At 43.8% G+C, this 26,605-nt stretch overlaps 1 protein-coding gene across 1 annotated transcript in view; it reads right to left on the reverse strand.

Moving 5' to 3' along the window:
- nrip1b (nuclear receptor interacting protein 1b) overlaps positions 1-24,200 on the reverse strand; it is a 44,560-nt gene extending 20,360 nt beyond the window's left edge. Inside the window, exon 1 of the mRNA XM_028596400.1 lies at positions 23,917-24,200. The gene's annotated coding sequence lies outside the window, so the exon portion shown is untranslated. The remainder of the gene's footprint in view (positions 1-23,916) is intronic.
- Positions 24,201-26,605: the final 2,405 nt, after the last annotated feature.

Raw genomic sequence — 26,605 nt, forward strand, 5'->3', positions numbered from 1 at the left:
TATATATATATATATATATATATATATATATATATATATATATATATATATATATATATATATATATATATATATGGACCACGGGGACCACGGGGGGGGTTTCTACCTGGAAGTTATTGGAAACTACCATGGGAATTGGGTCTAACCCTATCTCCAATGGTACCCTAGAATCCTCCTTTTACAACATACCATGCATTGAGGTTGGCTACTTTGACATGCTGGAGAATTCTCCATTAGCTTCTAATGGATTTTCTGAAATCAGTGTACATGACTATGTACTCTGCAGATAAATGTGACATTGATTAAAAAAAGAAAAGAAAAAAAACTGCAATCCTACTTCTATTCTTTGTAACAACGTAATAGGAAAAGGAATACTGTGATACCGTATGAGACGACAGATACTATAAAGTTTACTGAGATCCCTCTTAAGTCCCACAGACACACTGCAGGTCTCTATGGGGACACATTAGTCATTTCTGTTGGCTGTATCACTGCGCGACTCCACCCATCTCTGTGATTGTTATTATAATGACTCAGTGTTTTGTCGGCCAGTTCTCGCTCTGTTCTTCCAGCACTGAAAGTACCTAAAGTGCTCCCAAAGTCTAAAGATTGTAATCTGTGATGTCATATTGATGCATAGCCTGAAGCAGCTCCATTAGCGGCCTGGGAGACTGACTTTGTGGACTCATACAATGTCTGCCTGTACTTTTACATCTACAAGGATTTTTTTTTTTTAGATGATAGTAGGGGCTATTAGTTCTGTCCTAGAAAACATAGTCTTATCTGTGTCCAAAAATCAGCCCCATTACTTTTCACCTTGTACTTATTTTCCAATTCATTGTACATTGGTATGAAATCACAGATGAGGCATTTCTCATGCAGGCCATGGATGATAAAAAAAAACTGTAGGGAATAACATACTTTCATGGCCAAATTGTTGACTGTATAAAATAATAATTAGATTCTATTACAGTGTTTTCTCTTAGCTTTGTGGAAGACTTGGGAGCGCGTATTTGGCGGGGGGGGGGGGGGTTTAAGTGTCCTTCCTAAAGAAAATGTTTATGTTTTTCAAGTTAAAAATGCAATTTCCCAATACATTTTGGGTCTCTTTGTGGTGCTTTTGCGTCTCTTTGTAGTCGTGTTGTGTCTCTTTTTGGTCATTTCTGTTTTCTGTGGGGTTGTTTTGGGTCTCTGTGGTCATTTGGCATCCCTTAGAAAAATGTATTTGACGCATTGTGATATTGAATCGCTGACATTATAAATCGTAATCGAATTGGGAGATCAGTGAAGATTCACACCTCTAGCTACATAGGTGAGCCCGTGGACTTCAGCTGGTAGTGATCTAGTGTTTCTCTAAATGGCAATGCAGCACAGCAGAGATCTTCAACAGGGAGTGCAAATTATGTAAAAAAAAAAAAATGAAGGTTTCTGGTTTCAAGAAAATATACATTAATATGAATGTAACATTTTAATAGCAAAGATAAATTGGCCTATTTGTTTTTTTTTGTTTTTTTACACATTGAAGATAAGCTTACTGTAGGTAACTATGGTAGCCATACAGTTGAGCTTAGGGAGTCACTGTGCCTTCTAGATGTATGTTTAACATTAAAATATGATGCATAAATAATAGCCATTTCTTTTCATCCATTCTGCCCAGTTCAATATGCAACTCAATTATATATGCTGTAGTGGGTTTCCTACTCGGTCTCTCTTTCAGCTTAGGGGTCCCTGGCCTAAATTACATTAAAGACCCCTGCAGTAGAGCACTGGGCCAAAAACAGGGACTTTAACTCAGGCTAAAGAGGCTAAAGAGGCTAAAGAGGCTAAAGGGCGCTCTCTCAATTCACCACTCTGCACACTCCTTACGTGCAACCCTGATATGCGTGCGGTCGTAGAACAGCACTTTGTTCTCACTGTGCATTCACAATGTAATGGGCACTGCAAGACGATACCCGATTGTCCGATGGACACATGACTACAATGTAAACAACAGAAAGTGGACCAGCAAGTCTACACTGCATTATCTATGCTGTCAGTACACCTGCGTGCTGTCCAGTGAGGAGCGCACTTTTGTTAACTATCAGAGCAAAACATTACAATGAAGAAAAAGCCTGAAGTTTGTATGAAACAGTTCGTAGGCGACTAACGCTCGTACGATTTTGTCGACTGATTGATTAGTTGACTTCATCGACCGATCGGTAAAATTGAGTCTCTCCACAAAGAATCATGCAAAAGCCCCACTTTAAATCTTGTGTTTACCAGAGACATGCTCAGACGTTTCTTGGTAACAAGTCATTCAGCATGAAAAAAAAAGCATCAAACATTAGTAACTGACTAAGAGTCAATTACTCATGTTTATTAGGACTAAGAGTCCCTAATAAAAAAAAAAAATAGCTATTGATGTAAAAATCAAGTTGACTTTGTAATGTCTGTAGACTAACTACACATGAAAAATTACCTATTGGCTAACTCACATTAACAGCAATGATTATTAATGCACAATATCCCTGATAAATCATTAAATCAAACATAATAGGGGCAATCACCTGTCAGAAAATGAGTAGGCCAATGCTTATCTTAATCACATACAGATAGTTTTCTATCATGATATAGGTCATGTGTCATGATATTCGGGCCTGCCCACACATAAGCTATATACTAACAGCATAAGGCACATGTTACGTATGCTTTACTTTATCATTATCAATCATGTAATGTATTTATCATGCATCACCCCAAAAAAGGACACCATTACGGTATACTAATTAATATATTACACACATCTCCACATAGCGATTAAAAGGTTTTTACTAATATCATTGATGATGGCTGTTCTATTCCCAGTTAACAATACCAGGACCCTGAAATTGAAGCAGCTAAATGGAATGCAGCCATCATCCATTGTGCTATTCCCACCTGTGCGTTCCCTGCTGACACTTGTCAAAACATCCTCCGTTTAAAAGGCCTATCACTTATCAGCATCCCCCCCCACCCCCGACTTCACCACAAGCATTTTTCTGACTCGTGGGAAACACTAAATGTTCAAATGAGCCCTTCAGGAACCCACTGGGTGTGCAGGATACCTTAGTTCTGTAGGCTTGACATAATGAAAATGATGAGTAATTGTACCAAAACGATGTTGGTATTCCACATTGCGGCCACGTAGCTGCCGCTGCTAATCAAGTGTGACTCACAAAAAAAGGTTAGCAACAGCTACATAACGTTAAAACACCCGGAACCTGTGACCACAACCAACTCTAACGCCTAACCCAGTGGAAACCATCTGCTGGTGCACCACAGTTGGCCTGTACAGCACCGTGTTCCGTGCTCTCTGACTGAAGGCTGACTGGTCAAAGAAAATGTTTCGATTCACTTAAGCTAAAAAAAAACACAAAAAAAACAACACACTTTGTGCAGATCATTTGGAAGTGTCTTCCGATGGCTCGCTGTCCCTTTAAATAATTTTTAAGACCTTTTTTTTTTTTTTTCTCTCTCTCCTCTTCCTCCCTCCCCTGAGGTTTATCACTGTGACTCTTCTCTCTTCCATCTTTCCCCCTCACACACACACACACACACACACACACACACACACACACACACAGTATGTGTGTGGCTGGCAACTACAAAGCAGTTAGCCAAGCATCTCTTGGCTCTGTGCAGGGAGAATAAGACACTCTCATTACTGCCCTTAAAAAGCTCTTGGCCTCACAAAAAACCCAATGTAGACCCAGACACCGGTGCACAAAGTCACAGGAAAGAGTCAAGGAAGTTAAAGGCTACTTTCCCCCCCCCTCTCACAGCTTAATTCTGTGCCAGAATGCGTGCGTACATGCATGTCTGTGGTTCCCCTTTTCCTGTTCCTCTTTAATGTCACAGGGCTGGCTCATATGACCTTGAGTAGCAGCGTTGGCACGGCGATAGCGAGAGCTGCCTCGCCTGCGGGCGCCCTTGAACTGGATCTGACAAAAAAAAAAAAAAAAAAAAAAAACCTTCATGCGGCCTGATAGACATCTCAGTCCTCCTCCTACACCCCCCCCCCTCCTCTCCCCTTTCTCCTCAGCGCTTTTATTCAATCTACGCCACTGCTTATCTGTTCCCCCTTGGTGGGGAAGAGATTTATCAAAATGCTGTATCTTTAACCTCTCTGTCACACTGAGATAGAAACAGAATTTCAAAATGTCTGACCGGCCTGCACAGATTTATTTTTAAACCACCACCACCACCCCCTCCTCCTTCATGCACAAGCCCTGTGCCATTTCAGGAAAGGGGATTGGGTGGAGAGGAGAGGGGGGGCTGAGGGTAGTAGGAACTTGCTTTTGTGGAATACACCTGTGTGATGAGCTGGCCATCCACTCCAGAGGTGTTGTTTACCCACAAGGCCATTCCAGACTGGTTTTTTTCCCTTGGCGGCTGTGCTCTGAGCCATTGGCACAGAGTGACCTGGAGCTTCCAAACAAACACCCCAGCCTCTGTTCCAAGGATGAGCATCGGCTTACCGGCCAATCAAGGCTCTTTGACTAAGAGAGAGACAGTAAAATGTTTCTGTCTCTAAGAGAGAGACAGAAAATACTGCCTTTAAAGCCAGTATTTTGACAGGTTGATGACGACCTGCTGGGTCCCAGTGAAGACCTCGGATTTTTTCCAGAGTAAACGCCGCGGTCCGCAGAGTCCAAAGTCTGGCTCTGCACCGTCGAACTCTGCTCTCGCGTTAGAGAGCTGAGCGCGGCCTACTGTAAAAGCACAAAGAAGGCGGGTGGGGGTGGGGGTGGGGTTTATCAGCATGCAAATATTGCGGCACCCTCCTTGCGACTGCGGCCACTAAGGTTCAAGTAATACAGTAAATATTTGCATTGCCCTGCTAGAAGCATTGTGTTCAAAATGTGTGTAATAATGTGCGCACACACACACACTATCGCGCAGCGTGCGTGCGTGCGTGCAACGAGGCCTGTATTGGAGATTGGTATTTGGTTTTAGGCACTCGGAGACTGGCCTGGCCCTCCTACTGGTTCTCTCCGTGCCTGACCTCTCAAAACTGTAAAGTTATCGCATGTCGTACGCAGGCCTGCTGGAAACCATCTGCTAAAAGGCACTGGGGTGGCTCCCTATCGACAACAACAACAACAAAATACAGAAAAAAAAAAGAACCCCAACACAACACTGGCTGGAGTGGCCAAGTACTGGTTCGGACTGGTTTGCTGCTCAGCATGACTCACCTTCACACACGCACGCACGCACGCACACACACACACACACACACACACAGAAAGACAGACGGCATACACCCCCTCAGAGGCTGTTGTTGAGCGACATGAGCCATGAGCACTCTCCTCAATTAACGCTAAGGGGCTTTTGCACAGAGACATGAAGTTCTGGAGCTAAGAATAACATTAGACAGGTCTGCTGCCCGGCAGCGGCAGGGCTTTCGGGAGCTGGGGCACCGAGGAGAGCCGTGTGTGTGTGTGTGTGTGTGTGTGTGTGTGTGTGTGTGTGTGTGTGTGTACAAACCCGAGTCTCGCTGCTAATCCGATCCCCCGCCATGTTTAGCCCCACCTCGGGATATTATGTTATGTTTGTTAGTGTGACACCTTGGCTAATAGGGCAGTTTTTTTCGGGTGTTTTTTTATTTTTATTTTATTTATTTATTTATTTTACACGGAGCGAAACCAATATGATTAACATTACTCGGGACTGGTACAGGAAAAAAAAAAGAAAGAAAGAAAAGACACAAACTTATGAACCTTGTGTTTATTTGCTGTGAAAATCCCCCCCCCTTAAAAAAAAAATATATATATATATATTTTTTATATCATGTGTTGAAATATTAACAAGGCCCACTATAGATCGCCCTGCAACCCCCCCCCACCCCTACCGCAGGAGAACCAAAAAAAGCAGACTTGGTTGTGGAGGCACCACAGGGTCCTGGGAGATTCATTACAGGCAGATTTGTTCCACATAGTGAAATATGAGTGAGCTCTACTGCCTGAAAATTGCATTGCTCCATAAGCGGTACCCAATGCTAGAATACGCCCCCGAATCTCACTTCTAAAAAAAAAAAAATATATGGTATTTTTTTTTTTTTTTCCTATTTGAGCTCAACACAACAGTGTTTATCCCGCTTTGTCTGTCTGAGACACAGTCGGAAGACACAAAGGATACGAGACAACGAGCGGTGGCACAAACCCATTTCAAAACACACACACACATACATACATACATACATACATACATACATACATACATACATACATACATACATACATACATACACACATACATACATACATACATACATACAGTATATATGGCTGACTGTGGATAACGTCTTCCCCGCGGCTCGATGGCAATTTGCCCAAAATCAACATGAGCAAAAAATGTACCCAGCACTAAGTCTTGTTCTTACACAAGATCAATGAGCGGTCTAGTTTAGCCAGCACTGCAGCGATTCTGTTGAAAAGTTCACCTGAACGAGATAAATAAAAGCTTCTTTTCTTTGGTCGAAAAATAAAAACAAACAAAAAAAGGTCTCATGCAAATGATCTATTCACATGTCTGGCATTGGCACAGATGATATGCAAAGAGGTCATTGCAGCTGAATAAGCATCTGCATGGCTCATTTCTAAACCACAGTTGAACTTGGTACAGTAAATAACCTGACCTGAATAAAGTCGCGCAGATCGGAGATAAAGCGGCCTATATTTAGAAAAACGGCGACCCAGTGTATCAAGAGAAAGAGAATGTGAAAAGATCCTTTATTTGGAAGCATGCGAGGCTCGGGCTCTGAGCTTGTCAGGTCTGACTGCAGTAATCAAACACTATTACTGGAGACGGAGAGAGGGAAGACAGGAACTTACAGGAGGTGGCAGTGCTTCAGAGACTGCTGCGCTACTGTAATGGCTTATATGTACGTGTGTTTTTTTTTTTTTTTGTTGAAGTGTGGGACTGTGGGGGGTGTGAGGAGAGACCTCGGTGCTCAGCTTGGGGCGTATAATCTATGGTTCATTTGCAGCTTTTCTCCCCAGTATGACAAGCCGTTTACAAGACGTAGCCTCTGCCGCTGACCCAGTTCTGAGTGGCTGCGTCTCGCGACAAGGCCCTGCCTCCCCATCAGGCCCTGCTCCTCGTCTAACTGACGATAACACCGCCACCCTCTGCCTCCGTGAACTGTGGGGGAAAAAAAATAGGTCGCCATGACCCACTTTCTCCTTCTTTTTTCCCCCCCCTCTCTCTCCTTCCTAACATCGTGCAAGGAGTTCTGCAGAGCGTGATCGAGGGAGACAGTCAAAGGGAGAGAGAGAGAGAGAGAGAGAGAGAGAGAGGAAACAAAGCAAAGCTCAGAGACTTCTCTGTGATGAGTCCCTGTATTTTCCTATTGGCCTTTGGAACGGAGGCGACCCTTATCAGTTTGCCTGCTGTATGTTTGGCAAAACCCCCCCCATGCCTTGATCCAACAACTGCTCCCTAGGTTAAACCCCATCGGCGGGCCTCACCGGCCCAACCCCACCTCCCCGATTTCTACGCCCTCCTCTTCTAGGTGGCCATTATCTCATGTCTTACTCAGAATGCTAAATGGGATCCCCCGGGCCTAATTTAAACACAGACGTACACACTTTTTCTTTTTTTTTTTTTTTTTTTGCAGTCATTCAACACCCGTGGAGGTATGGCATGTCACCAGGGCCACAAGAGTTATGAGCCTGTCTTGGCTAGGGGAGTTATGACGGGGCTAGCTGAGCCGGGTCTGCCCCTAATGCCCGGTAGCATGACACTGGCCCCCTACGAATGCCTCAGTGTGGTTTAGGATGGCTCATGATGGAGCTCAGATCACGCACGGGACTCTCATGCAAACCCGTCCCTCATTAAACCGCGCTCGCTCATGCATCGCTTTTGTAATCCCTCCATACATTAACCGCGGCTCTCCTCTCCTCGACGGGCGCGTTCCTCCGACATCAGCCGAGGGTTTCATTCATTTAGAAAACTAGATGGTTTGTTCCGCAACGCCCTCTGTATCGGCGTTTGAAGCCATTGTGAAACACCTAATCAACGCACACCTTTGACTGCTAATTTAAATATTAATGCGCCCGCCAAAAACCATCACTCATCACTCACTGGCGCCTCGGTTGTCGCCTGGCAACCATTGTTTAGCTTCTGTTCCGGAGCTACGTTTGTAGGAGTAAGAGTGGCATTTAATTATCACCTTTTAAACACCTTTTAACTTTAGAAAAAGAGACTTACTGAACTGAATAATTCCTCTTCAGCTGCAGTCTTTTTTTTTTTTTTATATAGCAGTAGTAACCAAGGCTGCAACTAACTGGTTGTTTACATTATCTATTAAACTCTCGATTATTTTCTCAATTAAATCGATTAATTGTTTGGTCTAAAAACTGTGGATCAGTGTTTCCCAATTAGGGCTGGGCGATATGGAGACAATCAAACATCACGATATTTTTGACCAAATACCTCGATATCGATACTGCAACAATATTGTAGTGCTTTCACAAAATATTTACACAATGATATTTTAGATAAATAATCATCAGTAATGGGGATATAATGACTAAGTGAGTAGAGGTAAATAATAGAACAGCTAGAACAGTCTGGTAAGTTCAGAAAATGACATCACTTTACTGTAATGCAGCCTGTAAAACCAGGAAAAGACAACACTTATACCATATTATGATATTGCGATATCCAAAATCTATTCTCGTATCACGATATCGATATAATATCGATATATTGCCCAGCTCTATTCCCAAAGCCCAAGATGACGTCCCCACGTCTTGTTTTGACCACAACTCAAAGATATTCAGTTTATTGTCACAGAGGAGAGAAGAAACCAGAACATATTCACATTTAACAAGCTGGAATCAGAGAATTGCTACATTTTCATAAAAAAAATTACTCAAACCGATTAATCGAGTATCAAAATAGTTGGCCAATAATGATATAGTTGACTCCTCACTATGCATTACAGGGATTTTACACCAGAATGACTTGTGTATGCACTAGGGCTGCAAAATATATTTTTTATCGTCATCGCGATAAAAAATTGCCCAATATAGACTCCGGGATTTTTTGTTATTGAAAGAAATCATCAGTAGAAAACTGCACGTTCCAAATGTCACTGTCATTGTTTTTTTTAGCCGTGTCTTTTATATCTCATTTAATGTTCCAATCTGTTCAATAGAAGGAGGTTGGAAATGATTACAAACCTCTTACAAACAGACTGCCAAGCAGCTCTCTGAACATTAGTGCGCCTCGTGTTAGCACCCTAGTGCTTGCCCGTACAACAACATTAGCCCCGCCAGATGCTAGCCGCTGCGTGGGTTGTGCGCGTGTACTTGTTTGCATCAACCACAGTTTGACACGCCGCGTTAAAAACCAGAGGAGGGCTGACCTGCCGCTCAAACTCTCCCCAGCCCCGGTGCTAAGCCACTGCGTGCTAATGGTGACCTAGTGCACACAGACAAGTTGGTGCCTCGGAGACGAGTCATGAAGCCCGCTGCTCCACTTTCCCCCGCTGCCAGACACGCTGCAGAAACGCTGGCGCTGGGCTCTTTCTGCCTTTGTAAATGTCTAAAGTGCAGCACATGTGACCAGAGACGGAGAGAAAATGGCCGTTGGAGAAAGAGGAATAGGGTGTCAGGTCTCTTTATGCGGCGTGGGGGTGGGGGTCCGTAGGAGGTTCTAGTTCTAGCTCAGGGGGTGAATGTGGGTCAAGCCCTACCTCCTTATAAGCACCAAGGTCAACGCTGAATGGAAGGGAAGGTGGCTTAGAGAGAGAGAGAGAGAGAGAGAGAGAGAGAGAGAGAGAGAGAGAGAGAGAGAGAGAGAGAGAGAGACCCTGGATAAAGCACATTCGTCTGACTCTTGTGCCCAGACGTGTAAACACAGTTACACAAGCACACAGCTCCTCTGTGCTAGCCCTAGGTGTGGGTGTGTGTGTGTGTGTGTGTGTGTGTGTGTGTGTGTGTGTGTGTAAAAGATCTCACACGTTATACAAGCTTTACCGTAGCTTCCATAACCTTTTATAATCCAAACAAAGGCTCAACTTAAAAATTACATTAGCCACACTCATGTTGCGCTGCTCTCTTTGGACATAAACAGTTACACAAGAGGAGCACCTGATGGGCTGAGGCTGGAAATCAACATCCACAGCTACAGGTGTGTGTGTGTGTGTGTGTGTGTGTGTGTGTGTGTGTGTGTGTGTGTGTGTGTGTGTGAGCTAAAAGGTGTATCCAGGCAGGCAGCAAATGATGTCTGATTTGAAATGTCACATCCTAGCAGGCGATCGCCTTTATTGCAGTTTTGTCTAACAAGACAACTCTCTCCACGTAATCAAGACAGCGTATGAAGTGGTTGGACCACAGGGGAGAGCAGTGCGCTAACAATGCCAGGATTTGGAGTTTGATTCACTGTGGGGCCATCTATGATTAAAAAAATAATAATAATAATTTATTGCATAAAAACGCCAATATTTGTCAAAGAAAACTTGGTTATACAAAAGTAAAAAAAAGAAATAAAGGACACTCAAGCTAAAAAGTGTGAAGAATGACAATGGGGATTCGTCAGGGTTACGAGAAAGTTGATCGGAGTGGAGTATAGAGATGCCCTTAATAAAAAAGCTGGTCAAAAGATCTCAGGACCTCAGACTGGGCCCAAGGTTCACCCTCCAACAAGGACAAGGACCCAAAGCACACAGCCAAGACGACACAGGAGTGGACGAGGGACGACTCTGTCAACGTCTATGGAGTGGGCCAGCCGGAGCGCCGACCTGAACCCAATCAAACATCTCGGGGGGTGGGGGGGCTAAAAATGGCCGTCCAGCGATGGTCTCCATCCAAGCTGGCAGAGGTCAAGAGGATTTGCAGAAAATCCCCAAATCCAGGTGTTGTACACACCCAAGACGACTCAAGGCTGTGATCGCTGCCAAGGGTGCTTTAACTAAGTACTGGGTAAGGGTCTCAATCTTTTTTGCTTTTTAATGCATTTGCAAACATATCTAAAATCCTGTTTTTGCTTTGTCATTATGGGATATTGAGTATAGATTGGTAAGGGGAAAATGAGGCTGCAACATGATGAAATGAATAAAAGACAATTAAAAGGGGTCTGACTACTTTGTGAATGCACTGCATCTGGGTCGCTTATCCCCCTTACTAAAGCCTGACAAATGGAGGCCTTTTTGCAACTAATGGCAACAGTCTTGCATAATGCCTTACTCCTTCCAGCACATGATCACTTTTGTTTTATCAAAGCTGAAGACTACGGTATGTCTCGGCCCGTTTTCTAATTACACTACAGTGAGATGAGTAGCACAGCGTTTGATAAATAACTGACATTTGGCTCCACAGAGAGTAAAGACATTTCTGCAAAAACAAGACTGGAAATGAGTCTTTGCTTCTTCACATAGTTGCCTAAGACCCTGTGTGCAGCCTCTCATGTCAGACACAATATTATATTCATATCAGGGCGTAGCTTTACTCAGTGGCACGGATGACATTGTGAGTTGCTTTTCATCATTTGACAAAATGCCCTTTTGTTTTGCTGAATTCTATTTAATTCAATTCCATTTTTCATCGGTACGTTACATTGTGCCATCTGGATATTGCATTTCAGCTGTGGATTAAAAAGGTTAAGATCCACTAAATTGTAAATGGTTACCCTGCTGTTTTTTGTCTGCCGTCTGATGGCAAACGCCTGAAATGACAAAGACGTGAACTTCGTCCAAGTGGGCGAGGTAAGAGGTGAATGGTGGCACTGCAAAAACCCAAATAAACAAAGTCATGAAACCAGATTCAGGTTCACTGACTACATGAATAGTTTTAAATTATACTTGGTCATCATCTCAGAAATAAAAGTTAAATTTGAAACAAAGTTGCACAGGCAGCGTATCGGAATGGAAACTTTGACTCACACTATTTAAGGAGTCGATCAAAACCGTATCATTTTGTCACAACGCACCCTATATGGAAATATGGCATCAAAATAGGCTGCAACAAGCCTCAGGGACCTCAGGGAAAACAGTGCCCAACTATAGTATAAATTTAAAGCAGTGTGTAATATTCTGAAAAAAGTCACAAGTAAGTACTCTTTTGTAGAAAGACTGGCATTTGGCTATGGGGTTGATCATAGTAGGGCTGCAACTAACGATTTTTATCCATTATCCATTAATCTGTCGATTATTTTCTCGAGTAACCAATTAGTTGTTTGGTCTACAAAATGTTAGAAAATGGTGGAAAATTGGTAAAAGATTCCAAAGCCCAAGATGACGTCCTCAAATGTCTTGCCCACAGCTCAAAGATATTCAGTTTACTGTCACAGAGGAGAGAAGAAACCAGAACACATTCACATTTAAGAGGCTGGAATCTGAAATTTTTTATTTTTTCAACTGTGAAAAATGACTCAAAGCGATTAATCGCTTATGAAAATAGTTTTGCGGTTAATTCAGTAGTTGACAAGTAAATCGATGAATCGATTCAGGTTTGCAGCTCTGGCTTACAGTATGTTCTAAACAAAGTGGGCCGGGATCCCGACTCACCCAGCCATATGGTAATGGTCTTTGTCTGTGTGTATGTTTATGTCATGTACTGTTGTTATATATGTTTTCTCTGTTTCCTTATTTTGGAGTTTATGTCATCTGTGGTAATGTCTCATGTATGTTTGTTGGTGTTATTAATCTCATTAATGTTTGGATGTATGTGTATGTCCTCATTAGGATGTATGTGTATGTAATTTACTGTTTTTGGATGTATGTCTACGTGCTCATCTTAAACAAGCTACCCAGGGATGTACAAAGAATTTCAGCCTTTGGCTGACAATAAAGTTGTATCGTATCGTATCACGTCCAGGGGGGGCAGAAACATTAGCGTGCTAGCATAAAAAAAAAAAAAAAAAAAATACTTTGAAGCAGAGACAGTAGTGTGCTCTAAAGCAATGACAGTGAGCCAGTGTGCTTTTTAAACAGCGGGGCAATCTGTAGGGAGGGAGCCAAGGCAACTGCAATGACACAAATCCTCGCAGCCAGCTCACCCTGGACATGAATCACTGTGGACGTGGAAGGACCTTTCCCTGACACGAGCTGCTATCAGTGATGGAGAACTGAAGGGACGACTGGACCTGCCCGCTTTGTCACCACGGGCAAACGGCGCTGCAAACTTGTGGAGGAAGAAGTAATCAGATCCTTTACTTAAGTAAAAGTACTAATGCCACACTGGAAATATGAACAAGTCTGCATTGGAAATGTAACTTAAGTGAAAGTATGTACAGTAAGTATCGTCAGGATGTAAATGTACTCAAAGTATTAACAGTAAAAGTACTTAATGCAGAACTCTCCTCCCATTGTAGAAAGTGTAAAGGATCCAATCAGTTGTGTGTTTAATGGTCTAGTCATTTCAGCTGGACTTGTAGGCCCTTATACTGTTGGATACTGTAGTTTCATCGGATTTTATAAACTACATGCGTTTTGTGAGGAAAAAAAAAAATCTTAATGTGTAAAGTAATTAGTAATTACAGCAGAGTAAAAAGTCCAATATTTCTCTCTGAAATGTAGCAGAGTAGAAGTAGAAAGTGGCATGAAAAGAAAAAGACTCAAGTAAAGTAAAAGTAGCTCAACATTTGCTTAAGTAGAGAATTGGAGTAAATGTACTCAGTTACATCCCACCACTGCGTGCTATCAATGATTGAGAATTGAAGACCAACTCTGCCCGGAAAACTATTGGGTCAGCCATTCCAAAAACTTCAGTCTGGGTCTGAACCTTCACCCTGTTTGACCTCAGTCGGCGATGACCCGATTGAATGACAGCGCCTGCAGCTGTCTCCACCCCCCCCCCCCCCCCCTTCACCCTCACAGACATACAAGGTCAGGAGAGAGGATAGGGGCCGAGGCCGGTGAAGGGTGTCACATGATTGGATCTCCTTCAGGAGAGTTCCTCAAACAGCCTCCTCAGCAATCAGGTCAAGGTCACGCTCTGGCCTTAATGCCGCAGGAAGAGACTCTGAAGTCTCTGAATGTGCACAAAAGACGGATGAGACGGAGGAGGGGTCGGTCTCGCATTGCAAGCCCTATCTCCACAGCGCTGGGGAGTAAGGTCCCGGCTACACCACGCTCTGGGTTGTTTGCATTTCTTTATACCAATCACGATAGTCTTGGTATAAAGACTATCGCTCGCTCGCTAAGCTCCGGATGCAGCGACGGTGGCTCTGCTAAATAGCCTCCGGAAGGAACTTCGCAAACGAAAACGCCACATATATTAAATGAAGTTAACTGTTGACACAATACAGTAACGTGAGCTATTTAAATTAGCTGATACATGGTTAAACATCATTGGCTCTTACCAGTGTCACTGCCCGATGTGAGTCGAGCACAGAGTTGAGTCACGCATGAGTCACTTTGCGACAAGTAGCCTACAAGATGCGAACGGCTTTTTGAGCTAACGTTAGCAATCAAACAATAGCTAGCTAAAACGTTTTTGAAATGACTGCTAGCTACAAGTTAGCAATCAAACACAACAAAGGCTGTCACTTAAATGACGTTTTGAGCTAACGTTAGCAATCAAACAATCATAGCTAAAACGTTTTTAAAACGATTTCCATCTTCTGTTATCGTATGTAAAGAGAAAAGTTTATTATTTTATGGATTTCACAAATTTCAGTAACGCACGTTATGCCGTAAACCGTTTAAATCTGAGCGTGCGCAACTCATATCTGCACTCGACCAGAGCCGGTCCGACTCGGCTAACATCGGGTATGACACGTTGTGCCGTAAACCGTTTAAATCTGAGCATGCGCGACTCACATCTGCGCTCGACTCACATCGGGCAGTGACACCAGTGTATCTCCGTGTGTACTTCGTCCACAGCAATCCCTCCCTGAAAGAACCAAGCAGGCCTGCCTTGTTGCACCATCCAAAGTTTCTTCAAAACTTGACATTTTCAGTGTGTAGCTCGCTAGCTCGTAGGTTGTCGTTTCCTGTAGCGAAGGGATTTTGAGAACGGCAACACACAGAGGGCGGAAGGTGAGGGACACAATGTCAGGCTTTATCCTGGAAAGATACTGCCGTTGATCCAGACACGAGGAGGGATGACGACGTAGCCTACTCCGCTACATGTTCAGCAGAGAACTTGAAAACACAAGCCATTCTACTCTATTGGCCGTATTAATCTTCCTGCTTAGTGGACACTTTTATACAAAGTCACTTACACGATTATCACTCTTGCACATCTCTTTTCCATTTCCACAGCTGGATATTTACTGGAGGAATCCAGGTTAATTGCCTTTGCTTAAGGGCAGAGGCTGAGCCGAGTGTGAGCCAGCAATCTTCTGGTCACCAGTCCATTCTCCCAAAGTAATGGGTCATATGGCTGCCTCAAGTCATCAGCCCAGTGCTCTCCCATCTCCTTTGAAGTGCTCTCCCATCTCCTTTGAAATGGCCTCTCTACTACTGGGCGCCTTCTTACGTGGTTGCGAGAAAGCTGCACTTCTGACCCACAGTCTTGCGGTCTGTTTACCGAGCTCTGTGAGCACGCACTGAATAACGCCACCTCACTAATGGATTTACAAGTGAACTGGAGGGTTCACAAAAGGATAGCATGTTTCAGAAATCCAAGAGACCACTTTCATAGCTGGGGTTACACCAAATGGCCTTGCTCCTTGCTTTGTGGTGTGGGAGTGCATTCGTTTATTTATTTTTTTATTTAGAGATGTGCCACTTATTTAACCATGTTCTTTTAAAAGCTGTTCATTGACAGTACAATGAGTCATTCATTTATTCATGGACACATTTAAAGTGGAGTGAAGGATATCTGTAATGTCACGGTCATTACAAAGCTGCCCTTTGTGCACCTGAGAAGACAGACTCTTTTGGAGGAACAAGCAATAATCAAAAATTGAATGACATTCAAAAAAAAAAAAAAAAAAAAAAAAAAAAGGTATTTCAAGGGAATTCAGTGGCATTCCTCTATTGGAAACCCAGATAATGTGCTGCAGATCTGAACTCGCATAGCTTCAACTCTCCGCGGCCACCCGCACAGGTCCCTTGTTGCCCGGCAACAGTTCAGCTCATCACCAGAAGCCAAAAAGTTACACAATTACAGTTCAAGCCAAAATGAGTTGGGGTGTGCAGCGTGTAACATCATTCAGCAAGTTATATCCAGCCTCTAGAAGATGTGAGTCTGAATGAATAAGGGAGTGGGGAAGCCCCAGTTCTTGCATGTTCCACCCATCCTGCGAAGCCAAGCAATGTGAACGTATGCAAGCCTTCACACTGAAAATAACCCAAATATTGACAGTGGAACGGTGTACTACGAACTCTGGTTGTGTTGTTGCGCTGGAGGCATAAAAGAGCAGCTTTCAGGTACAAAGTTTAATGATGAATTTCCCTGAACTTCACCCTTTTTCGCAATGGAAATAAATCTCAGGAACACAACCTCGCAGCATATACTGCATATACATCCCCCCCCCTCTCCCTCCCCACCCCCCGTTTCCCCCTGTCATCCTGTGCAATATATCCATCATTCATTCATAAATTCTGAAAAAAAACCTCCTCTTTAGTTAATTGCCTGAGAAAATTTAATTTCAAACGAAAGCTTTCAAAAGAGAAAGATATAATTAAGTTGCAGAGATCTCTCTGCCCCCTCCTTATCGGGGGGGGGGGGGTACATGTGCTGTGAGCTGTGCAGCTCTGCACCACACTGCTCCGTGTCAGGGAAGTCATACACCCATGTTTAAAGCAGAATGTTACGTAAAGCCTCCCCCTCTGCACAGGCTTACTGCACCAGACGCTGTGTCCTTGCCTGGGCTGCTCAAGGTTCCCAAAAGGACAGGCTGCTAAGAAGTTGGGAAGGACGGGGCCCTGTGATAGCCTGCAAAGAGGGAGAGGGCGGGAGGGGGTGGGGGTGGGGGGGAGCTGCTGCCTGTGACAGCTTTGGACTTTGAATTCAGCGCCAGACAGGCTCATGCATCAATCCCTCAACTTACAAAGACAAGCCACTAACCTTGACGAGGCCAGGGACTCTTCAGGAATGAGTGGCATTTTCACTTAGCCCCAGCTCTCCCCTGCACTCCTGCCACCTAACCTGGTTAAAATAAGACACAGTTGAATAACAGCCCACATCAGCCCCTTAGGCTGCTTAGACCAAGTCAGGGACATAAGCAATAATACACAAATAGCATTAGTACACAAGGTGCAGTAGCCTTGTCTGATGCCTAGGGTTGGGTATCGTTTGTTTTTTTAGATACCGGTGCTACAACGATACTTTTAAAAAGGGTGCCAGTGCCTAAATCCTGCTTGAACCGATACTAAAAAGAGCACAAAACGACAGTCGGGGACATTGAAGAACGGCTTGTTTACAGAGAACGTTACCGGCTGCCGAGTGCAGTGTTACCTAGCGTCACGTGCGGCGATGCTTCCGTTGCCTCTAACGTCCGTTTCGGAGCACCAGAGAGCAGCGCAGGCATTTACGTGGCACCAAAAGGAGGCACCGGAATTTGCATAGACTTTCGAACCCCGGTAGATACCGGTCTTCAGGGACTGGGTTTCGGGAACCCAACCCTGCTGAGGCCTGGTCACAAGCGGGGTTTTGTTGGAGTGAGGCACATGTGAATCCACGCTTGCTGCGATCCTCAAGATCAAGCGATTGCATCATCGCAGACTCGCATGCTCCAACCGCAACAAAAGCTAGGACCACACAGACCAGTATCTGCCATCTTTCTCCCATGTATTCCTCTGCAAGAGAGAACAAAACAAAAGGCAGACGCTCTCCCATCGCATGCTCCAGCAGGCCGGGTATATTCCTCCTATCTGGGAGCGTCTGTCCTCATTCCCTTTTCGCAGCCCGCCCACTCTGTCACGCCTGTGACATTGGCCTGCTCGTGGCAAAGCAGAGACCTTCCCCTGATGTCTGACTGCAGCATCCTGGCAAGCACGCTCACCACAATGGTAGAGAAAACCTTTTTCCTACTGCACCTCAACAGCCCCGGGGGCAGCAGCTCTGCTACAGGAGCAAGACAGGCAGAGAGGGAGGGAAGAATGGAGCGAGGGAGGGAGGGAGGGAGGGAGTAATTTCCACTCCGCTCCTCTGCTGTGACCACACCAGCACCCGGCCAGGGAAAGAGTCAGCTCCTCTCACGTCACCCAGGAGGTCTGCTGGCCCCACGCTACATCTCCCTCCGTCTTTATTCATCGTGTCAGAGGAGAGGGACGGTGGAGATTGGGTGTTGAGCCGGTAGCTCCGTTACCACAGCACAAGGTAGCTCGATGGCGTTTCCCCGGCTCTGCTTCATCGACCGGCGCGGTTAGGCATTCCGCAGCGGTTGTTGTGCGAAACGGGCCGATGCGTTGTGTGGATAACGTGTAATTCATTTGACCCGCAATATCCTCCCTCTTTTCGCTCTCCCTCCCCCTTTAGCGGGCAATTTCAGCAAAGTCTAAATAATTCACGGCAATTGCAATCAGCCGCGATCAATCGCTGGAGATAATTGAGGGGCCTGTCATTGCGCCAAGGCCAAGGTGAAGCGGGAAGGCAGAGGAGTGGAGAGTTGGAGGTGAGGGTGAAGAGGGAAGAGGAGGAGGAGGAGGTGGGGCGGGAGCCATTCAACAGATGAGCTCTGGCTAGTATAGCTCTCAGGGGTTTGCTACGGAAGGCGTCCCAGCTTTCTTCCTTCGCATTTGGCCATTCCAGCCCGCGTCCAGGAGCGACGGCCGTAAAAGACGCATTCAGCACTTCCTGCCTCGTCATCAGAATGAGTCCCATTGACTTTGGCTGCCTCCTGTTCATGGCAGAAGCGCCAACGGGAGCCGGAGTGATTGTCTCTGAATCAGATAGTGCCGCTATAACCGAGAGCCCTCACTAAACCCTATCTTCTAAGCAGCACACGGTGGGAATACTCACAAACTGCCCACACAATGATCTGATTTCAGAGAGCAACATAGACCTCAGTCATTTTATGCCTCGTTTTCTCATTCTTTGGGTAGTCTAGTGGCAGAATATTCTGAGATTTTAAAAAAATATAATACTAAATATAAAAATGAGTAAACAGCAAGTTTCCACGTGCCTCTTTATGTACGCATCTGCCCAACTCATTTCGCCTTTAGGATAGCGCGGCTCCGTTTTAATGTCCGTGTTGCATTTTCATTTTTTATTCAATTTTCTTGGCCTCAGTCACCACATCGTTCTGTTTACATACACACTAACACATTTCATAACTCAAGCCTTGACATTTTAGCCTTGCCTTCGTTATATCTACTTTGAGATTTTTTTTTTTTCATTCCAACTGTATGCAGTCTGGTCCGGTTGTGGTACCACGACGTGCGTGTATGATACTGTAGTCTGTAATATACTTACGTACGTGTGTGTGTGTGTGTGTGTGTGTGTGTGTGTGTGTGTGTGTGTGTGTGTGTGTGTGTGTGTGTGTGTGTGTGTGTGTGTGTGAAATACAGCGAGAGATAAGCAGTGTGGAGGAGGAGGCCGAGAGAAAAGTCAAGACACTAAGGAGTGCTATTATATCCCCCTAACAGTAACACACTGAAAACTTTGATCAAGTGCAGCATTGTCTAGTCTTGTACTGGCTTATCAATTTTGAGATAAATGCTTTTACTCTGACTATGACATTTACAGCACAACTGTTGCAGTGTAAATCTCTTCCCAATAACACCAGCAGTATGGAGTACCGTTATTAGTAGAGAGTGCCTGTCCTCTGAACCAACAAACAACAAAATGATTTGGCTTAATGCATGCTCCACACAGATATTATAGAGCCCAGACAATTAGAGAAATGAGCTCGTGGTCAAAAGGTCTCTGGCTTGAATCCCTCAGTGGGATGACAAGAGCGCGGACCTGTAAGTAGATGAGAAATACTTCTATTCCTCAACATCTACTGTCAAAGTGCCCTTGAACAATGTTCGTCAGCCAACACCACAAGTGCTGGGCGGCTCCCAGGTCTATAATAAATCAAAAGCTCTGCAGTAAAATGCATGACACTTGTTCTGGAAGATCGCGCATTAGTTGGTTTTTGTTTGCAGAGTATAAAAAAAACGGGATGCCACCCTAAATTGTGTGTCATGCTATTGTGACTGACAGATTTGCCAAACAGTGGGGATTGAGTTGGCACAGTGGTAGTAGTTAGAGAGGCTGTTTGTAGAGATAAGTGCCTGGGCAGGTACTCTTGCAACTGTGGCATCATCCTGTACCAAAAGACATTCAAATTACTTAAAAAAAAAAAAGGGGGAACGGAGAGTCACTAAGTAACAACAAGCAGTTGGATTCAGTAGGGCTGCGCAATTAATCACATTCTTATAGTGATTTGGGCTCCTAACAAATCACAAAAAAACAATGCCATCTGGAAAAACGATTATTTTGCACTTTACATTTTGCAAGCAAACTCTTACTTTGTCTTGTGCTCTGAAGGGGGAACTCAAAAAGTATGAAGGGAAACGTCACAGTTCAAGGCGTTTTCACTGTTTTGATGCTTTTTAAAAGTTCAATAAATGCAACATCTTTCCAAAAGTCAACAAAGCAATCACGTTAAATAATCGGGATTTCAACACGGACCAAAAAATGTGAATAGGATAAGATTCTGTAACTACTTCATGTTTTTTATGCTATAATGAGAACACCTGGACACACACACACACACACAATCAAAACATGCCACTTTCATACAGCAGCAGTGGTGTTTTGATGGCAGATAAGATGTTGCTGTCCTGAGAGGCAGCCAGGGGGATAAGGGAGTAGAGTGCAGAGTCCAGTCTTGTGACTCTTCGGCAGCCTCAACATCATTTGCATTTGGCCATTTGAATGTCCTCTGGTTCTGTTGCAGACTACTGCACACCACTCAACAGCAGCTCCCTGGACTACAGCAGCAGATGGCCCAGTCAAACCAAGCTCCATCCAACACACAGGCTCCTTTTGAGTTACAGCACGCCGGTCCGAACACTCAACACACAACTTCTTTCAAAGTGCAACTGTGAAGTTGGGCTATAAATGTGCAAGTTTTTCAGTTATCTGTGGCAAAAGAGGACAAGCCGAACTACCTTGAACATCTTGTGTAAGTCAGGTCAAATAATTAAGCAGCTTAAATGCTCGACAAAAGAAAGGCTAAAAAGGCAGACCTCCAGACACAGGCAGTATTTAGAAGGCTTTAAAAAAAAAAAAAAAAAAAAAAAAAAGTTGGACTTTTCTCCACGTTAACTTTAGGTTGTTAGTCAAAGTTATTGTAGTTGTGCGGAAGGTAGCACATTAACCGAACACAGGGCATTTGGTGTTTTTTTTTTATCCACATATTACGACATCCAAAACAGGTGGCTGCTGGGAAGCTTTGTAAATACCCCTTTTGGAACCTGAACTGAAGTTCTCTGCCCTTTTTTCTGTAACTCGCAGCAAACTCAGCCCCTGACCTTTTGCCTCTACGCCGATTCAAAGTCCAATGAAGCAATAGGACATTTCAGAAAGAAGAAGAAGAAAAAAAAAACGAACACCTACGCAAAGGCCATTGAAAAGGTCCTCCCTGGCAAAGAGTGTAAAAAAAAACATCCAAGTCCATGAACTCGATCAAAACATATCTGACATGATGACTCAGTGATGTGACAGGCTGCAACAGACCAACTTCAACCAACTGCATGTTGGTCCGCAGACTGAACCCATACCCTTTCTAAACACCTGAAGGGACCTGCCATTGGTTACAGACAAGTTCCTTCTTTTGTTTTTTTTAAAAAGGATGTGGTGCTGGCAGCAAAGCAAAAGAAAATGACCATTAATGGGGATCATTAACTAAACCATGAATCCAAATCCTGGCTGCTTATGGTGCATTGAAAAGACAAATGTCACCTTCATACACTGATTGTAACACTGACTTGTAGCAAAAGACACACTGCTTTGTGACATGTTTAACTACCTTCACCTACAATGGATTTACTTTACACGCAAGGCAAGGGGCCTTTGTCACCGACATCCCCCTGAGTGGCACTGCAGAGTAGAACACAGAAAATGTCACTACAGGGGCATATAAAATATACGCAAGGCACATTTAAGATTCTTTCAGACATTAATACAATTTAGGAACCAATTCCAAATCAAAAGAAATGCAGAGTAAAAAGCTCCCAGTGAGGTATGAGGCTGGGCAACCAGGTAGATTTCTCATTAAGTAGCCTAATGTACCCAGTGGCGGATTTAGCATTTGGGGGGGCCCAAGGCTAACACAGGAGCCCCCCCACCACACCATCTGTTGCTCTCCACCCTATTTCAATCTTTAACGTTTTTTTCAAAACCAACATAAAAAAAAAAAAATGTGTATAATGTTCCCTCAGCATTTAGTTTTGTTTATAAACTGTACGTTAAATGAGTGGTGACGTTAAATCAGCCGGTTTTCATGTAACGTTGTTCTAAGGTACCGTCTATGTGCTGGAGCGGCGTTTAATGTTCAAATGTGGTCTGGGAACGCACATGGCAAAAATGTGTTTTGCACAGTGTCTGGAATTGTTCATTTCCTCTGTGGGATATATGTAAATATATGTTAAAGCTGAACAGACTCACAGTAGTAAAACACATTTTATTCTGATCCAAAGACTCCAATTCCTAGTGTAAACACTGTATGCGTACAGAGAAAGAGAATGCTAGTATTTTCCATAAGACCTTACAAAATAAACATGCTCGAGTATTGTAGATCTTGTATTATTGTCCACATGCAGTTACACACCTAAAGAAAGAACGTGGCTGGTAAAAAAAAGTTGAGTGGCTGGTAGATTTTGGAATCCACCAGCCACAGTGGCAAGTGGACAAAAAAGTTCCATTTCCATCCCTACATACAACCTTACAGTAGTGAAAGGGGAATGTTGATGTTTGGTCTTGTCAGACATCCATGCATGTTAGCATATGGACTTTTTAGAATGATGTGATTCATTATTGAAGAGTAAAAAAAAAAAATAACCTTAACCATAAGTTGAATAGGTGTTAATGGGGCCCCTGGTAGTTTCAGGGCCCAAGGCAATTCCCTAGCTTTGCCTAATGATAAAGTCTGCCTCTGAATGTAGTCTACCCTGGGCAAAGCTAGATTTTAACCTTATATACTGTCTATGATTTTAACACCTTGGAAACCTCATTTACGACTCAAGCTCAACATGGTCGATAACTACAACTCGAGGTTCATTTAAAATCCTTAAACATCTTTTTTATTATTATTTTTTATTTTTTTTAAACGAGCAGGACTTGCCAATAATCCATTTACAGAATAGTGCAACTGTGACGTGTTTCCCATTGGTGGTGCTAAAACTACTTCAAAATAGGAGGCTGTCTACTGTTTTGACCCGATGTGATTGACTACACGGACTGTACTAACGTTACATTACAGCCCCTGTGACATGGACAGCCCTACGGTGTGTAGCCTACTGTGTACTAAAATCAGCCCATCGAGGGGATATTATTCATTCAGTGTTCACGGCCAGCCAGTGTGACAGTAGCGACTGTTAGCGTCACTTAGAAAATTAGCAGGACGCTTTCATTTGATTCAGCTGCGGTCGGTCCGTACATGAGAATACATTAACTACAGTTGACATTCATTTTCATCAGATGGTTCACGCAGATAAATGCCTCTATCGTAGGCCTAATTTACTGCTTATATGGTAGCCAGGAAATACAGACACTGGATGACTCCCGTGGGCTAAAACAGAAGCCTACAGCACCGCACGTAGCCAGGTCTATCCTCCACTTCTTTATGCAGCGTTTTCAGCTATATCCATATGAGCCTCTGCTCGCCTTACGACACACAAACAGCCAACCCCTACCCTCGACAAAACACGCTATAATCTAGTATAATCCTCGACACCGCGTCCAGTATGAGTGTATTTTTCACCCCCAGAGGTAATAATTATTCTCCAGATATGACAGTGCGTTTATCTGTAGCACGTACGTTAGCTAGAATTAGATCCCCTACCTGCGTTGTCCACCCCACGGTCAGCCGGAGAGCCGCATCGATGTTATTCGACAGGAGGAGGCAAATCCAATGAAAACGGCCGCATCTGTCTTGACACTTTTTGGCACGGAACAAAAATGGCGAGGCAGGCTTTTTTTTTTTTTTAAAAAGAAAAGAAAAAGAAAAGAAAAAATGTAGTCCAAAAAAGATGCCTCGTTTTTCTTGTATGTGTTGCGACCGTGAGCGCGCTGAGGTGTGTAGCGTGCAGTCTGTGGGAATTGTTTATTCTCGGAGTGCCCTCGCAGTGGAGAAGTGAGCGGAGAGAGGCACACTCCTCCTCCTCTGCCTGCCGCTGACACCACCCTTAAAGGAACAAGCCTTCGGTCCAGGGGCGGTCCTAGGGGACCGGGGGCCGGGGCCATAATCAAAACTGGGCCTTTTTTTTTGAAGTTTTTGTTCCTTTTTAAGGGTTTTGTCTACAACTGCCACTGCTTAACTCAGCTGTTGTCCACACACTCCCACTGCCAATAAGAATCATAAGTCTAATAATAAGTCTAATAATAATAATAATAATAATAATAATAACATAATAGTAGCCTACACTAATGACTTAATAATTATGATAATAATAATAGTAATAATAATAATAATAATATACATTAACTACATACTACGTTTTATTCATTAAGTTGCTATTAAGCATAACTATTTTTGTACGTTTTCATTGTAATTGATTTGTCATATAGAGCTCAACAGTCCCGCCCACAGCGGGTTCCGGAAGTAAAAATACAACGCAATTTCTCCATTGACAATTGGAGTAGCCTATAAGCCACAAAATCGTAACCGTTGGTGGTAGTCTTAAAACCAGCTACGACATGACAGCAATTGTATATGCTCACACAGACGCCAAAAGTTCATGGGGCACCAACCTTGTTTTGAGATAAATGTCTTTTATTCGCCATGTCTTGGATAAGTACTCCATTGCCCACAATCCTGAACAATCCCACAATCCCACTAGTGATGCTTCTGATTGGTGGAACTCATGCTGGTGAGGAGGGGGAGCTGCCTGCACGATCCGTCATGCACATGCCCAAGATGATAATCCTGATTTCTGAGGATTTACGACACTGCACGAATCACGATGTGTTCCACGCTTCTGCCGTTAGCCTCCGCCGGGAAGCTAACGTTAGTTTAGCTAACAGCTAATTTGGCTAACCGCTATAGCTGACAGCTTGATTCAGTCTAAAATAACGTTAACTCAAACTAAACAGTGGGTAAAGCAGGCTACAGCTGACATAACAGCCGTTATATATTTTAACGGTTATTTTCAGGTTTTCTTTCTTTTGAGGGTCTTTTAAAGTTATTACATGCTGTCTCAGCTAGCGGTTAGCCGAATTAGCTGTTAGCTGAACTAACGTAGCTTCCTTTAGTCAGTGGTGCGCGGTGGTTTATTGGATGAGTAGTTCCTTCGCTCGATAATGAAAATATGTCCACAGTCTTGTACCTTTGACTTTTTTTTTGGGGATTTTCTGTTCCTTCATGTCTACATAGGAAGTATATAGTAGCCCAAAACCTCACAGCGGCTCTAGAGAGGGCCTTTCACGTTTTTACGTTAGGCTACCTTAAGGCCACTGCAGGTTCTACTACACAATTGGAAAGGGAGGGGTGAGCGGAAGGGGAGTCTCGCATTGCCAGACCATACTTCACAGTGCTGCGGAGGAGGGTCTGGCTAGTCAACACAGCATTCTGGGATGGGAGAAATACGTGCTCTTGTTTATTGGCATTTCTTTAAACCAATCACAATCGTCTTGGGCGGGTCTAAGCACCAGATGGTGCCTCTGCAAAATAGTCTCGGGAAGGAACTTGTTTTGGTGGAACATGTGTACATTCAAAAGTAGTTTTAGTCGTGCAACAGAAAACTCTGATTGGACAGATAGTCTAGCTAGCTGTCTGGATTTACCCTGCAGAGATCTGAGGAGCAGTTAACCATAGTCCTCACAAATCCACCTTAGTTTAAAAAGCCAACACAGAGACAGAGGAAGGTAACGGACATCTGGGCGAAAATGAGGGACATCCGGCGGAACCTCTGGCAGCAACGGAGCAATCCCGGAAATGAAACGTCCTGATGATGTCATCAGGAGGGTTAGAATCGGTCTGGGTTTGGAGAATGAAGGCCTGCGCTACGTACTGGGGCAGGGTGAGCATTTATCAGACAAGGCAGTTCAAAGAAATATGCCATTAAGTTGTTAAGTAAATGTCGGATCCAGTGATTTTGAAGCTTGACCCACAGTGAAGACTAAAGATCAGAATATGTCAGCCTGAGCTGCATCGATTTTGACCTCTTGTTTTATTAATGGGACTCTCAGGAGTCTCCCAACTTTGTGGAGGTGCAATACTGAATCACTATTTTAGGGTCTGCTCAAATATGAGATTTACTTTAACCTGACTATTAATGTCAAATATAAAGCATGGCATATTCTAATGGTGGATTATTATTAATTTGCGTTTCTTGTCATTTCTGGAATAGAGATTGTTTTTTGTTGGGCCAACATAAAGCATAATGGTGGAAAATGGAATTTACATCATTTATTATTATGGGACACAGTAAGTACCTTTGTACATGTTTTAAAATGAACAGCCCAATAACAATTAAAGGGCAGTCGGAAATCAAAAACCGTAATGGAGACTGTACAATAATTCCATAACCTAT

Source organism: Perca flavescens, chromosome 13 (assembly GCF_004354835.1).
Source record: "Perca flavescens isolate YP-PL-M2 chromosome 13, PFLA_1.0, whole genome shotgun sequence".
NCBI lineage: Eukaryota > Metazoa > Chordata > Actinopteri > Perciformes > Percidae > Perca > Perca flavescens.